A 12,889-nucleotide genomic window follows, 5' to 3' on the forward strand; every position below is an offset into this window, starting at 1 on the left:
CTTCTTTGAACTAACAGATATTTCTAACATTTAAATAGTAGTTATTTTATTAATGTTTCTATATATTTATCTTTGTACTTTCAACCTACCTTATATGTATATTTGTAGTAATTTTTTTGTAGATAATATAGAGTTGGATCTTTTTTTAAAATCCACTTTTTCAATCTCTTTCAATAGCTTAAGTCATACACACTTAGGATAATTATTGATAGGCTATGGCAAAATTTGTTATTTTGTTTTGTACTTTGTATTATCCCTGGTTTTAATATCTTTGTTTTATTTATTCTAATTAATGTGGTCTACTTTAACATTTAAATAATTTCCCTTTTAATATGCTTACTGGTATTTGGCAGGCATTTTTTATAGTGTTTAGTGGTTGCTCCAGAGATTACATTATACATATAAAACTTATCATAGTCCACTGGTGTTCATATTTTACCAGTTTGAAAAAAAACTATAAAATTCTTAGCAACTTTGTCTCTTTGATTCTCATATTTATAATTGTCTTTAAAAACTTCCTCTCCATATATTTGAATCCAGCATTTTAATTTCAGTTTCAACAATCAAGCATAACTGAGAACACTTATCAGGAGAAAGAAAATGGATTGCGTTCAGTCACATTTCAGTTTTTACATTATTCCTTCTTCTTTACCGATGCTCTCAACTTTCTTCTTTTATCATTTCCTTTATTTTCACAGAACTTGCTTTTGGCCACTATTTTTGGGTAGGTCGACTGTTGACAAATTCCTAGGTTTTTTTCATGTGTGAATGTAATTAGTTTCTCTTCATTCCTGACGAGTATTTTCACTGGGTATAAAATTATTGTGTCCTTTTCTCCAGCTGTTTAAAATATTTTCCACTTCCCTTTGGCCTCCATTGTGTTGGATAAGAAATTGACTGTTATTCAAATTGTTCACCCCACCACCACTAAAGTTCCATTTCTGTCTGTATGGTTTCATTATTTTTTGTTTATCTTTTTAGTTTTCAGAAGTTTGATTATGATCTAGATAGGGGTAGATTTAAGTTTATCCTATATGAGATTGGTTCAGTTATTTGGGTCTGTAGGGTTGTGGCTTGTGCCAAAGTTAGGGAGAGAACTCAGGCATTATTACTTCCAGTACTTTGAAGCAAAACTCTTTTTATCCTCTGTGCTCAGGACTCTAAAAACAATGACATCAGATTTTTGGGTTATAGTCCAACAGTTTCCAGGACCCTGCCCGTATTTTCTTCACTTTCTTTTTTCTATGGTGTTCATATTTTACTTCTGTTTTGTCTTCAGGTACATTGATTCTTTTCTCTGTTTCCACCATTGGTTGTTGAGCCCATTTGTTGAGATGTTATTATAATTATTTATTTAAAAATTCCCATTCAGTTCTTCAGTGGGTTTATTCCAGACATAAAATGAAGGATCCTTGTGGGCTTAAAATGGTCTTTATATTAATGTTGTATTATAGTTTTTAAAGATGTAATTACTGAGCAAAACTAGGTAGAAGGTTTATGGGAGCTCTCTGTATTTTTAAAATTGTATGTGCATCTACAGCCATCTCAAAAATAAAAATGATGATAAAAAATAAGAGAGAAAAATATCTGCCCTGACTACTCTAAAAATTTCAACATAACAATACTCAAAAACAGATTTTACATTTTCATGAAGCCAATTAATATTTGTTCTAATTAGTAATACTACATTATAAATAACACTGAATTTAATAACTTTTGCAAATTAATGGTTTATTGCATCTCATGTAGTTTTGGGTCCACAGTAAGTGTTCAGCTTCAAATATCCTACTGGGAATCTTTCATGAATTTGTAATCAGATGACAGCTGGGACCACAGTCATTTGAAGACATGAATGGAGATTGGAGGTTCACTCACAAAGTTGGCAAACTGGTATTGATTGTTGACTAAGTGTATTAATTTTTCTCTATTTGTACCTCTCCTTTGGGATTTTTATGTTTTTATTTGTTTCAATCGCATGGTGGTAAACTTTCTTCAGAGCAAGTCATCTAAGAGAACAGCTTGAAAATGAGGAACCCTATTATGACATAGACTAAGAAGTTATACATAGTCACTTCTTCAGCACTTTTTTACCATATGAGGACAGCCCTGTATTGTTTATGAGAAGACTACATAAGTGCATGGATATTAGGAGCCCAGAACCATTATGGCCAATATGATCCCTGGCTAAGTGGAAAATATGGTAATTTTATTAAAATATAAAATAGTTATATATCTGTAACAATATATGCTTTAAACTATAATAATGTCTTTCTGTTTAAAATTTAGAGTTCAAAAATAGCTCTGGAGCTCTAGCTCTAGCTCTGGTATAGCTCTAGAAGATACAGTTTATAAAATCATACTTCTGATGCCAAAATAATTTGAGCAGATATATACAATATAAAGTTCATTAGCTCACTCAACAAGTCTCCTAGGTTTCTGGAGTTTACATTTAGGAAATTCTCTAACAATAGTGAATCTACATATATTCCAAATTTCAAAACATATTTTTGAGTACCTAACCTCTCAACAGGCTGAGTTACATTTTTAAGGGAAAAAAATAAATTTCTTTCCTTGTTAAAATTACTAATTATGTGCAAGTGTGCCAAATTGTTAATTGGAGATAGAATACCCATACTACATCATTATTAACCCCATCTAAAATTTTATGCTGCTTATTAGAGAGTAAAAGGACATAATTTCCCTTAAATTACCATATATTCATATGTACAAAGATAAAAAGAAATTAGAGGTTATGTTTTTTTCAGAAAATTTGGTCCTTGATGTCCAAAAATTCCTCTGGGATATGGTTATGAATCAGTAGTTCAGATCTTAATACAGTGTTCACTTTATTAAAATATTTATTTAAAATAAATGTGGCCAAATATTATAATAGCACCTAGTTTAGAATTCTGAAAAATAGATGCAATAGTGTTGCTGATAAAATACAAATATTATTTATTACTTAAGAATATAGAAATCTGTATTCAGAGTTACAAGTGCACATATATAGCACATTTAAATAGTAATAACTGTAGCAAAGAATCACAATTATGTAACTGTTGTATGAAGAAAATTTCATTAAGTTCTTTCTTTAGCCATAATCTATGTAGAGTCTCCTCTAGGGAGGACCAGCTTCTGTTTTGAAAGTTTAATTGTTAATTATCATATACAATCCTCTTTAATAATGCTAATTAGTTTCTAAGTGGCTGTACAACTATTCTCAGAGCTATCATCTTGCCAGTTGACAAGAAATATTGTGATATTTTAATGTTCTATGAGTGCAATACGGTAGAAGACATAGTGAAGACAAAAACTGTTGAACGGCATTTGGCAATTCCGAACCAGTCTTTCGCCTACTGTTCCATTAAAATCCTCAATGTTATTTGATGAACACTATAATAAGAATTTTGGAAATGCCTCCATAGAAAACCATTTAGTACTCTACGAAAATTTTGTGTTGTTACACTTGATTTTTTAAACTGCTTTCTTTTCATGGTATTAGGAAGAGTTGCGTTTATTTTTTAAGAAGTTTATCTTAAAAAAAAACTTAGCCTACATATTTTCATATTTTAATGTGCTTAACTACTTTCCAATTAAAACATTATGCATAAAATTATAAATATTTTGTAATTAATATTAGATTAGATCACAGACATCATTTAAAAGCAAATAATATAATCAATGAAAGTGATGTAATTTTCAGACTTTCCATATTATTAGCAGTTTTATGCATTTAATAGCTATAATTCATAAACATGATTATGGTGATGATAAAGAACTGAATAAATATCTAAATTACAGATTCTACAGTAAGGTTTAAATTGAAATCTAATTTATTTTGCCTTTGTTGGGGTCCATACAAAGAACTAGACACATGATAGCCCCTTCCATCTCTAACATTAAATTTTTCAATGTATCATAATGTGCATACTGTTTATTATTAATACATGTGTGAAAGTGAAAGTCGCTCAGTCGTGTCTGACTCTGCGACACCATGGACTTATTCAGGCCAGAAAACTGGAGTGAGGAGCTTTTCCTTTCTCCAAGGAATCTTCCTAACCCAGGGATAGAACCCAGGTCTCCCACATTGCAGACAGATTCTTTACCAGCTGAGCCACCAGGGAAGCCCAAGAGTAATGGAGTGAGTAGCCTTTCTCTTCTCCAGAGGATCTTCCTGACCCAGGTATGGAACCGAGGTCTCCTGCATTGCAGAAGGATTCTTTACCAACTGAGCTATCAGGGAAGCCCCAATATATGTGTCAGTATATTTATATTATATAATCTTAAAGTCATAAATTTCAATGTTTGTTTGATATATTCACACATGTAATATCCAATCTGAATTTTAGTATTTTATATTAAGACAGAAATAAAAAGCCTTGATCATCAGAATAATACCTGTGTGTGTGTGTTAGTTGCTTAGTCGTGTGTCCGACTCTTTGCAACCCTGTAGACTGTAGCCCACCAGGCCCCTCTGTCCATGGGATTCTCTAGGCAAGAGTACTGGAGTGGGTTGCCATTTCCTTCTCCGGAATAATACCTAGATACACCTAAACTGCTAAATGGACTACAGATTGCAAAATTAAAAGTTTTTCTTTAAATGATACTTCACGACCCCATGGACTATACACTTCATGAAATTCTCTTGGCCAGAATACTGGAGTGGGTAGCCTTCCTTTTCTCCAGGGGATCTTCCTAGGCATATTCTTTACAAGCTGAGCCACAAGGGAAGCTCTTTTAAATGATGAAAGATATGATTTATTTTTATTTCCAAATAAATTGCTTTTAAAATATTTACCAAATAAATGTATCTTGAATTATTTTTTAACAATAATCTAATAGTTTTCTGATTTTATATATATGATCTCTATCTTCTATTTTCCATTTATTTTGCTAAATATAAAACTATTGGTTTATGTGAAAGATAAATCAAGGTTTTCTTACAAAATTTCTATAAATGAATAACATTTTTTATTTTGTTACATGCATACTTCAAAATAACAAGGAATCTGTTAGCAAACATGATATTTTAACATGCAAAATAGCATGTCTGTATATACAAGTGTGCATACAATCATAAAATCCTACTATAGATTCCCATAACCCTGGAAGTTCTCTCATGCCCCATTGACAATTTCCTCTTGCCATCCTCGAGCCTAGGGCATCCATTGATCTTCAATCACAATATTTCTATGATTTCTAGAATTTAATGTAGACTTTATGGTATGTAATCTCTTTTGTCTAGTTTCTCATTTTACATAATAAATTTTAGATTTATTCATTCATGCTGAAATTATTGTATCTATTGACTTGATGGTTTTTATTACTTTTGGAAGTCTTTTAGCCATTATTTTCCTGTTTAATTTTTTGCCTCCTCCTCTTGCTTCAATTTAAACATATGAGAGCCTGTATGATATTGTCCCACAAGTCACTGAAATTCAATTTTCTTTTTGTTTTTTTCTTCTATCTGTGCTCTATTTTCTGTAATTATTTTCCTTCTGTAATATCTAATCTAATATTCATTTCATCTATTGTATTTTTATTTCGGATACTTTTATTTTTCATCTCCAGAACTTCTATTTGTGTATTTTTTTATATATTTCTTCTTGGTAAGCCTATTTTTCTAAATTATTCAACAAATGTATATTTACAATATCTGTCATAGTACATTTGAGAATTCCATGGACAGAGGAGCCTGGCAGGTTACATTCCATGGGGTCCCAAAGAGTTCAACACAGCTGAGTCTAACACTTTCACTTTTCACCCTTTTCATCTTTATCCTTTTAAGCAAATACTTAAAAACTAATTGGATAGTGTACCAACCTTACTTACAATTATGTTCATTATATAGCAGGACAATTACCAACTATTACACAATGGAAGAAGTCCATGCATATGTAAGAGTCATGCATTTTATTTAATCTTGCTACCTCCTTTGCAACTGAATTATTTCATAATATTACTCATTTTACCATATTCAGATCAATTATCATTCTTCTTAGAACAAAGATATAATCAACACACACAATGCATAATTCTCTATTCTTAATGTTGTCTACTAATATAATAACTGCTCAAAGAAGGTGATTTCTTTTTTAAACAAAATATTTCTTTAAAACTACATTTTTAACTAAAATTTTAGACTTCTGATGTGGAGTTTAATTAATCTTACTCTTAAGAGCATAGTAATTCCAAAGATTCATGAAAAATCTTTTATGATTTTAATTTTTCATTTAAAACTGATTTCACACTCATTTTCCTCTCATTGTTCCAGCACTGCTATATAAACATACTCTGATATTTTTGAACAGAAACCCTTAAGTGTACATAAGTCTGCAAAAAATGCACACTTGTGGTTTTGTTTTGTAATTTTGCTTTTGCATAATTGAAATTGTGCTATGAAATTTAAACATGTTTCCATGTTTTTGTAGGGAAGTAACTGATATTTTCCTAGATGCTGATTATTTCTTACTGATGGTCACTAAATTATCACATTGCTTACATGAATAAAATGGACATCTCCATAATAACTTCATACATATTTGTACTAAGTTTGGCTCATCAGGTCAAAAGGCATATCCATGTTTAATGTAAATATTGCAAAATTCCCTTTCAGAATGACTATTTCAGCTTACTAACTTTTCAAGACATTGCTCTCTTTCCCAAAATGCTGTATTTCCAAATTGTTTATATCCAAAACAATGCTTTGATAATCTAGGTGTATGATTATCTTTATTTGGATGGATTTATTTGTGTATGTCATCACTAATTTAATTTTCATTCTGCATTACAGTGACTTGGACCATTTCTTGCAGCCTTACAGAGTTCACATTCTGTGACATGAATCTACATATATTCAAATATATATATATATATATTTGTGTTTGTGTGTTTATGGGGCTTCCTAGGTGACTCAAGTGGTAAACAATCCTCCTGCCAATGCAGGAGATGTGAGTTTAATCTCTGGGAGGAGGAAATGGCAACCCACTCATGTATTCTTGCTTGGATAATCCCATGGACAGAGGAGACTGAGAGGCTACAGTCCATGGGATTGCAAACAATTGGACATCGCTTAGCAACTGAATACACACACACAGTTTGTGTGTGTGTGTATATATATATATATATTTTATATATATATATATATATGTATCTCCTGTGGGGTTTCCTGAGTTATTCAATTTGATTTATATTTTATATTCAGTTTATACAGTGGATTATCATTTCCATGGTCAATATTTCATTAAGTACTTCTCAATACTGTTGTTCTTCCTTCTTGTTCCCAAGTTTTAAACATCTTTTTAGATTTTAATTTTTATTTCTTAATTTTAATTCTTCTAATTTTTCCCATGTGAATACATTTTGATTTGCTTTATATTTTCCATGCCTAGGCTAGTTATATCATCCTGTAGCTAAAAATCTAAATTATTCCCTACAATGAGTTCATCACATGAGTGGAGGAGAGGTGTACATTTAAGATTGCTATGTAAACCTCATCATTCCATGTGAACTCTGCCTCAAGTTATGTCCAAATCATTGTATTATAAACTTTACTCTTGCTTTTAAGTGTAGCTTTCCTTTTCATTATTCCCTGTTCCAAGGATTATGTAAAAGAGTGTTCAGAGGTCTGCAGTCCAGTCATCTTCAAGTTCTTGGTTCCTTAAACTATTATTAAAAGTCTATCATTTTCTTAATATTACTCTACCTGTTGGTTCGACTGCTTTGCCACCTTTTTGGTACGAGTGGGTCTGGCAGGAATCTAGGATGACAAGGTCTGAACACATGGTGCATAATAATGAAATCATTTCTTATGTTTTGTGTTATTTTAGAGAATTTGTAGCATCACAAACATCCCTACTGCCTCAAAAGTATGAATTGATATTTGTGAGTACAACCTGGGTCGGGTTTTCAACTTTGACCTCAATATCATGTTATGTTATCTCTAGCTTCAAGCCCTCAGGCTCACAACATGAAGGTAAAGGGGAAAACTCTAGACTTTTCTCCCCCGGAATATTCCTACAATCTGATTCCTTAGTTCTTTCCAACCAAAAGCTTCCATTTCTCAAAATAATTGTAACCTGGCTACTGCCTAATTCTTCAGGGTTGTTTTCTTTTCTTTTTTTCCATATGTTTCCCATTATTGGGGTTTGAATTTTATCGGTGCTGAAATTAAAAAAAAAAATATTGGAGGGTAACTGCTTAACTATATTCTGCCAGTTTCTGTCATACATAAATGAATCAGCTCAGGCATACATGGGCTCCCCTCCTTCCTCAACCTCCCTCCCCATCCCTCACCCCTCCCGCCACTCTAGTTTGTCACAGAGCACTGGGCTGAACTGATACAACACTATGGAGAATTGTACGGAGATTCTTTAAAAAAACTAGGAATAGAACTACCATAGGACCCAACAATCTCACTACTGGGCATATACACTGAGAAAACCACAGTTGAGAAAGATATAGGTGCTCCAACATTTGTTGCAGCACTTTTTACAATTGCTTGGACATGGAGGCAACCTAGATGTCCATTGACAGAAGAATGGATACAATTTTTTTTCCTTAAATTGCTAGGTTATTATTCAACAATTGGAGCCACTAGCTGGTTCTTATTTGTCCTCTTACTCCACAAAACATTTCAATCCTGAGTCAATCAAGAAATAACTAAAAATTTCTGCCTTTATCAGGCTTCCCTGGAATACAGGAGACCTGGGTTTTTTCCCTGGGTTGGGAAGATCCCCTGAAGAAGAGAATGACAACCCCTTCCAATTAGCTCATGTTAAGTCACAGTCTAAAAACTACATCAATTATGACTTATGGACCACTACATTTCTCATAAATTTTATTTTCTTCCACTCAAATTCAGAAACTGAGCTGTGGCATTTGGAGCTGTTATGCAGTGTCAGGTCATGCTTAAATTTTCTCAAAGACAAATTTCTAATATTTTTCTTCTCTCTTGACTAAATGTATAGGACTGAATGTTTTGTCCTGACTTTCACTTCTTGAAAACAGTAGTTCACTCAGCACAAAGCTTTATTCCTCAAGTTAATGAAACTGATTCTTAGAGAATATGTTTACATTCTCCACTATGTGGAAGTTAAAAAAAAAAAAAAAAACGTTTTATGGCTTACTTGATTTAAATTTATTTTTAACTTTTCTCAACATCCTTGTCTTATTTTTAATCAAAGTTTGGATTCCCTTCTAGCTTTCCAGAATTCAATTCTTTAATAAACAGAGATAAGGGAAATGACAGGAAGCTGAAAACTTGTATTGATTTTAAGGCTATTATTAAAAACACACCAAAAAATTTCTACATTTTTGTAAAATAGTAATCAGATGATTCTACCACACTCATGGCTGCTCTTCTAAATTAGTTTGGGTTCCTGAATGACACTCATTCCAATCAACTAACCTGCCACCATCCTTCATGATGTCAAGAGCTATTAAACCTGGTCTTAAACCCATCCACTGCAGCAATTTTCATTTCATTCCACTTTAACTTTATATCCCACTGCCACACCAATACATCATCATAATCAGAAATACACAGTCTCTGAACTCTTAAAATGAAATATTTTACTTGGCATAATATTAATCCTCTCTCATCTAAGTCTCCTAAACTTACTCGCGCACTACACTTACTCTTTTAATACTCTTAGTGAACTATACCATTTATAAAAATACGTGTAATATAAATGAACAATGTAAAGTGTAATAACAAGAGAACTCAAGCACACAAGAAATAGTGTATGTGTGTACACTTGTATGTATCTCTAGTTTTCTATATATACATATATGTATATTTTTTTATATAAATAAATGCATTTCATACTTTTAATGCATATTGATATATAATATGTAAATAATATATATAAAATGTGTCTATATTAACTCCAAAGTATGTATGTGTGCATATTATACACATGCACACACATACACACACTTATGTGTATCTTCAGTGTTTTGGAAATAAGCATTACACCTGCCTTATCACATACCCTCCCAGTGACAACTGTTAATTTACACAGTATTTTCTATATTCCAAGCACTATTTTAGACCTAAAGAGAAAGAACAAATATCAGTTGAAAAATTGAAGAAATACTTTGCCTTTGTTGATCTCACATTCAAATATGTACCTTTCAGAGTATGGGAAAGCATGCAACAATTATAACTTTGTTTTCTAAATGGTAATAAATACTATGCAGAAAACAAAGCCAACAGTGTCATAAGGGTTGTTGATCGTGAGAACTTGCAACTTTTAAGAGTGTCGTTCAGATAGTCTTCACTGAGAAGGTACAACATGCACTTTCACTCACATTTCATGGCCAAAGCAAAAACTTGGCTACCCCTAACTTCATCATGATCCTCTCCTATGCAAAAAATTGGAAGAGAACTGTACACTGGTGACTAATGATACTTTCACATGGAGTTATTATTGTTGTAAGGCATGGCAATATATTTAGCATTGCAGAGTAACTACAGGTATATAGAAAAAATAAAATAGCATTAGTACTATGAATTATGTTGTATATAGTAAGAAATTATCAATTAACAAGATTAGGAAGAAAGTTATTTGCAATATTGGATACTAGGCACTAGGTAAATACCATTTGAAGAGATTCCTTCTCTATAAGAGACTAAAATTAAGATTGAAATACTTACAAAGCAAAATCACTTGCAAATGGAACTTTGACCCAACCAAACTTTGATGTTTTAAGCATACCATATTCAACTGTCTGTATACTAGTTTCTCTTATTTGCTGCTGCTGCTGCTGTGTCGCTTCAGTCGTGTCCGACTCTGTGCGACCCCATAGACGGAAGCCTACCAGGCTCCTCTGTCCCTGGGATTCTCCAGGCAAGAACACTAGAGTGGGTTGTCATTTCCTTCTCCAATGCATGAAACTGAAAAGTGAAAGTGAAGTCGCTCAGTCGTGTCTGCCTCTTCATGACCCCACGGACTGCAGCCTACCAGGCTCTTCTGTCCATGGGATTTTCCAGGCAAGAGTACTGGAGTGGGGTGCCATTGCCGTCTCTTATTTAGGAGATTATAAATTTATTTTAGGCACAGAATCTAGCATCATTCCTGAAATGTAGCAAGCAATAAATAATAATCATTAAATTGATAAACAGATGAACAAATTTACATTGGTGAGATCATAAAACTCAGGTTTTAAAGTAGCATGTTTGTCACATTTTATTTTGAAATGATGAAACAAAAGTTATTCATTTTCAGTTATGAGTATGTGTGAGAAGGGGATAATGTCAAAACTATTTTTATTTTTTGTCTCTAGACTTCAATTCTGGAAAGATTTTACTTCTTAGGTATGTGTTATGTGAATGCTTAAATGACTTTTCCTAGTAGTAGAGTAATAATTTTTGTTTGCAATTCAAGCTTTGTTCAGCTATAATCAGACACCTTTCAGTTTTCTGGGGCTAAGGTTTTAAGATAAAGGTATTTGCCTCAATTCACTATTAAAAAAAAAGGTAAAGAAAAAATGGAAAATTATAAAAAGAAAATAACTGCCTAGTTTTGACTTGTGAGTGAAAATCGCTCTGACCATTCAGTGACATAGAATGAAACTGCTGAAACATTAACAATAAAAAAGGTAGCCAAGAAAATTACTAGAGTGGACATAATGCCTTTCCAGTCCATTAGACCACAGCACATTCAGCTAGATTTTTAACATATGTTCTGAGAGTCCTATAAAATATTAAAATGCTGTTTAATTCAATCATAGGGTTTCAGCTAAAGAAACAGCCCAATTTATTGCACCTTTTTCAGCTAATACCAAAGGTCCATTGAAGGAGCAGTGAAAGCACAAGGAAGTCCCGGGCAGCCTGCTTCTCTGGCTCCAGGCCAGGGCTCTCTAGCTTGCCACTGGGTGTTATTGTGATGCAAATGACTGGAAGCCAGGCGTCCACTGCATCTGAATGGATAGAGAAGGAAACAAAAATAGCAAAAAACAAAACACAAGCAGAATCACAGTTTAGAAAACAAATCTTGGCATGTTCAGTGGCATTTTGAGCCTCTAAATAAGACATTTAAATCGATTCATTCAGCAGGATTAAGGAAAAACAACAGAGAATATCAAATTTACCTGCAGGGTTTTATGAGGTGGTAGTGGTTGACACGGAGAAGGCAATGGCACCCCACTCCAGTACTCTTGCCTGGAACATCCCTGGACGGAGGAGCCTGGTAGGCTCCATGGGGTCGCTAAGAGTCGGACACGACTGAGCGACTTCACTTGCACTTTTCCCTTTCATGCACTGGAGAAGGAAATGGCAACCCACTCCAGTATTCTTGCCTGGAGAATCCTAGGGATGGCGGAGTCTGGTGGACTGCCGTCTATGGGGTCGCACAGAGTCGGACACGACTGAAGCGACTTAGCAGCAGCAGCAGCAGCAGCAGCAATGGTTGACAAAATTTATAAGAATAAAAAGAATGTTCATCTTCCTCTAATCAAATAGCTTACCATACAGATTTTAAAAGACATTTTTAAACTTGTTTTTTAAATTAAAAGTTTGAAAAAGTATATTAGTGTGATGTATTTCAAAAAGAAAAAAAAAAGATATGCAAATGAAAATCAGAATACATCATTATTCCAAAAAAGGCTTAATCACTACATTCTAGACAAAATATATTATTATAAAAAGATACAATTAACCAGAATTAACTCTATATCTCAAAAGAACATATAATTATTCATTATTTTTTTTGTTTGTTTTAAGGATATGGGTTCTGAGCTCTATGATCTGTGAGCAAAACAAAACCCCTCCTGAAGTACAATTCCTATATCTTCAACTGTTTGCTAGAAGTTCAAAATCATAACACAAAATTAAATTTAAAAAAGATCTATTCAAACATTTGCAATGAAAGAGAATATTTATTAT

At 32.9% G+C, this 12,889-nt stretch overlaps 1 long non-coding RNA gene across 1 annotated transcript in view; it reads right to left on the reverse strand.

Annotated features, from left to right (window-relative positions):
- The window catches only part of LOC145529442 (uncharacterized), a 79,182-nt gene that overhangs the window by 55,966 nt on the left and 10,327 nt on the right, over positions 1–12,889 (reverse strand). Inside the window, exon 2 of the long non-coding RNA XR_014071233.1 lies at positions 11,772–11,925. This is a non-coding gene — a long non-coding RNA (uncharacterized LOC145529442). The remainder of the gene's footprint in view (positions 1–11,771; positions 11,926–12,889) is intronic.

This window comes from Giraffa tippelskirchi, chromosome 12 (assembly GCF_054371585.1).
Source record: "Giraffa tippelskirchi isolate mGirTip1 chromosome 12, T2T-mGirTip1v1.2.pri, whole genome shotgun sequence".
Classification (NCBI taxonomy): domain Eukaryota; kingdom Metazoa; phylum Chordata; class Mammalia; order Artiodactyla; family Giraffidae; genus Giraffa; species Giraffa tippelskirchi.